We start from the raw sequence: 4,836 nt of genomic DNA on the forward strand, positions 1-4,836 counted from the left end.
TTTTTTGGTTTTTCTCTGGTACCGGGAACCGAACTCACGACCTTGCACTTGCCAGGCAGGCGCTTTGCCGCTGAGCTAAATCCCCAGCCCCTCCCTTCTTTTTAGAAGACCTATGGTCTGTCTCTGCATGAAGCACCCAGTAAAGCTATGTGATTCCCAGACAGAGGGACTCTCCCCTTCAGACTATTACAAACGCAAGGTGGTTAATTGAAGGCGATTATTTGATGCTCAAATAGAGAGGCATTGACTACATTGGAACAGATGGGCTCTCTACTATGAGAGTCCTTGGGGATTTCTTTTTACATAGAATCACCAAACAGGTAAGAAACAATAAAATACTAGTGAGAAACAATTCCTTTGGAAATCAAGCATGTCTGTGGTTTTGTGGAGAGTTTTTTCCCTTTCCTGCTCACTTGGATAAATATTTTGTTGTTAAATGACTGTATCCGGGTGTTAAATAAATATTTTTCTATGGTCTGATAGGGGTGAAGACCCTTACAAAGTTCTTGATACATTTCCAATATTCAGATCACAAACTTTGGTAAATAGCTTGAAAAGCTTTGGTCATTTGTACCCTAATTCAAGTAACTCTTGTTTCTAGGTCATCATTCTCTGCAAATATACTTCTCAAGTGTTTATAAGAGCCAGCATGCTCTAATAAATTGTCCCATTGCCTTTTGACAGTCAGCTTGCTAAGTTTTGAATGACATGTTAGTTTAACGATTTTCTTATTGCTATGAAAAAATATATGCACATTTAGAAGAGTGAGGAAAAGAAAAAGCAAAAAAATGACATTTACTTTCACTACCTTAAATTAATTATTATTAGTACTTCTCATATTTTACTTGAACTTCCTGTCTAGCTGTTTTCACTTTCTCAGTATATCAATGAATATCCTGGTTTATAGTCTACCTCTTCACTTGCAGCATAATCCTTTTCAGTGTGATTAAAATTTTCAGAAATGGGCAGGCATGGTGTTGTACACCTGTGATTCCAGCACTCTGAGAGGCCTAAGCAGATGGAGGCCAAGTTTGAGCTCAGCTTGGGCAACTTAGACATTCAGCAAGAGCCTATCAATAAACAAACATACAAACAGACAGACAAGCAGTTTAGGATGTAACCCAGTGTGGGAGCCCTGGGTTTAATTCCCAGTACCAAAAACAAAACTCAGACTTTAAGTTTAAAATGTGTACCTACTATTCCTTCAGAAAGCTATAATGTACTATGTTTAATATATTCATATAATACGTATTCAACATGTATTGAATGTGTTGAATATGATAATATTGGATTTTCATTTTGGGACTATTAAAAATCATCTGACTCAATAATACAGTAGCTCTTAATTAGCAATAATTGGCTAGGAGATTTGCCCTCCCTGAAATCTAAAATATAAACCCACTAAAATTTTTATATTGTTATACTTTGTTTTAATTTTATTACTTAAAAATTGATATTAAAATTAATAATTACATAGATTATAATTGTAACTTCATATACTGGTTAATATGTTCATGTCTTCTAGAGATAAGTGGATGTAATCTTTTAAAAATTATTTATTTTCCCTAAGAAAAGTAACAGATACCAGTGACTGTAATAAGCCATCATAATAGCTACCAACTTGAAGTTCTGACTGTGTACCAGGCATTGTGCTAAGTGATTTACAGGAATCAACTCATCTGAATGCCCACTAAGGATAGAGATTTTTGTACATAATTTTACTGAACAAAATTTAGAATTTCTCAGAGTTGTTCATTAAACAAGTAGGATTAAGCCACATTTGCCTGATTCCAAAGGCTAATCATTCTTATGGAACAACTGCTACCTAATTCATAGCATTTATAGATATAGCATGTGCCTTATATTTTCCTAGAGGTCAAATTTTGACCTCATTCTTAACCAGAAGGAAGACAGAAGTGGTTCAGAGTGATTGTGACAATGGTAGGAGGGAAAATGGTTGATGAACTATAATCTATGGAGGATGATACTCTTAACTCTACTTATGGCTGGATAGGGTAGATGAAAATCCTGTAACTTTCCTAAATGAGTAATTCAGGTTGCTATAAACAAAAAGAATAAACTTCAGGATTCTACAGTAATCTTCTTTCCTTTGTGGATAATGGTGGAACATGAATTCTCTGCTTCTTAGTTCCCCTGCTGAGGTGCCCTCCAACATGTAATCAGTTAAGTTTGATGGAACTGAAGACTGGGTCACAGTCAGAAGACCTGAGGCTTTCATTCTTAGCTCTTTGGAATATCTTTTTGCTGTTTGTACTTTTCCCATTCAGTTAATTCTCTTGACTTACAGAACACACGGTGCTTATTTCAAAGGGTAAACCAGATATCCTTCTCCAGTTCAGTTTTGTCAAAGGGTATCCATTGCAAGGAGACACTGGAGCTTGGAGAGGCTGAGCTACTCAAAAGTGTGAAATATGTTACTGAGAAAAAAGAAGCTGTTTAGGGAAGGAGCTACAGAAGTCTGAATAGGAAAGTCCCTAAGTTTTCTGGTTGAATATTGTTAGGGACTGCACTGTGTCTCCTTCCCCAGCTCATCTTCCCCAAAGTGATATGTTGAAATGCTAACAGTCTGACTATATTTGGAATTAGGACCTTTGTGGGGTCAACTAAGGTTCAATGAGGTCATAAGGGTGGAACTCTGATGTGACCAGTCTGGTGTCCTTATAGGAAGAGACACCGAAGGACATTGGTATTCACTGGTGCATTGCTTGTATCTCTCTCTCTCTTGCCCTCTCTCCCCCCTCTGTCCTCCTCTCTTCACTCTCCTTCCTCTTCCCACTCCTCCTCCCCTCTTCTGTTCTCATCACAGACAATAATAGGAAGAATGAAATTTTTAAATTCCTGATGAGGAAAATAAGCCAACCTGTAATTCTTTATCCAGCACAAATATTGTTTAGAAAATGAAGATAAAATACATATTTAGACAAAAGAAAACAGAGAAATTATTTTTAGGAGGCTTGTACTACAGGAATTGTTCAAGGAAGTTTTTCATGCTGAAAAAAAATAATGGAAAGTTGGAATTACACACACACACACAAAATGAAGAGTTCCAGAAATGGTAAATATACACATCAATACTACACACTTTTTTCTCTCAAATTCTTGCTTTCTCCTATGGTTGACTGTTTTATCAAAAGTGATAACAGTAACTTGAGAAGTTTAGAATAGATAATGTTTAACAACAGCACAAATAATGGGGTGGGGTAAAATGAAAATACATTATTAAATTCACATATTATAAGTGGGAATATATTATTTAACAGTTGATATATATATAGTACATATCACTATTTAATATGGTATATTATTTGATAGTTGACATATATACTCTATATATAATATATACTATACACATAATGTGATATGTGTACTATATATAAAATATATATGCTGTGTAGTATATATAACATATATACACTATATAGTATATCTATACTGTAGTATATATACTGTGATATATGCTACGTAATACATATATACACTATTTAGTATATATACTGTGTATACTATATTTACAGTGTGTGTGTGTATATATATATATATCACTCTGAGAGAGCCATTGAATAAATAAAGCAAGCTAATATGCCTGAAGAAAATACAAAATGATAAAAAGACTTGAAAAATGGTTGATTTCAAGAAGTCAAAAAAGAAGAAAAGTTCAAAGAACAGATGGAACAAACAAAACAAAAAGCAATATAATACTCTAATTTAACCATATTAATAATAATATTCAAAATAAGTGGACAAAGTGATCCTATTTAGAGACAGAAATTGGAAGACAGGATAAAACCCCAAGGCCCAAATTGGCCACAAAATAGTCATTTGAGATGTACATTAAAAATAAGCAGGTTAAAAAGAAAAAGAAACAGACAAATCGTACAAATAGTCGTACAAAGGTTGTCATGGTTGGGGTGGCCTTTGCACAGGAAATGTCACTAGAATTAAAGAGAGGAGTATCATAGTGATAAAAGGGTCAATTCATCAAGGTTACATAAAAATAAAGTGATTATAAACCTTATACCAGAGCATCAAACTGACCACCATAAAGCCACATTCTGATTTGAAAGTTCAATATTCCTTTCAATAATTATAGACAAATAACAAAGATGTAGAGGACTTATAAGCACTATCAATTAACTGAATCTAACATTTATAGAATGTTGCTCTCAGTAACTGCAGATTACACCTTTTCAAGTGCACATGGAACATTCACTATGGAGTGTATAGATTGGGCTAAAACGTGACTCAAAACATTTAAAAGAATTAAAATAGAGGAAACCAGAGAATTTCTTCCTTTTTCAAACCCAGGCCAAGACAAAGATTTCCTCACTGCCTTTCTTTACCACAGGATGGACTTTTCCAGTACAATATTTTACTGAGAGCCTTCAGATATGTTTTATTACCCTTAAAATCTCAATTCCAAATCCCCAGCTTATTTAAAAATCTTACCTTTTGTCACTCACAGCCACAAAATACTGAGGCTCTTTGATCCTGAGGTTGATCAATGCCTAGAGAACAACTGTAACTTTTATGCTTTATCAGTTCTGATTTTCAGTTCCATTTGCATTTATGGTTGTGAAAGATTTCCCTTCATATTTTGCATCATCATCTATTATTTCAAAATATATTTCTGATACAATTTTCAGTGCTGGGGTTTGTGGCTAGAGGGTTCTCAGGTTATCTTGTTTCCATGTTTCTTGAATTTAAACCCTGACATGTAATTCTTTGGTTACTTTATGGGTTCAAATTACATTGGCCTAACCGAATGTCCCCTCAGTTAGAACCAGATAGTCTTGGATTTGAATTCCAGCCCCGGTA

Source organism: Chinchilla lanigera, unplaced genomic scaffold (assembly GCF_000276665.1).
Source record: "Chinchilla lanigera isolate Chin_1 unplaced genomic scaffold, ChiLan1.0 scaffold00032, whole genome shotgun sequence".
Lineage (NCBI taxonomy): Eukaryota > Metazoa > Chordata > Mammalia > Rodentia > Chinchillidae > Chinchilla > Chinchilla lanigera.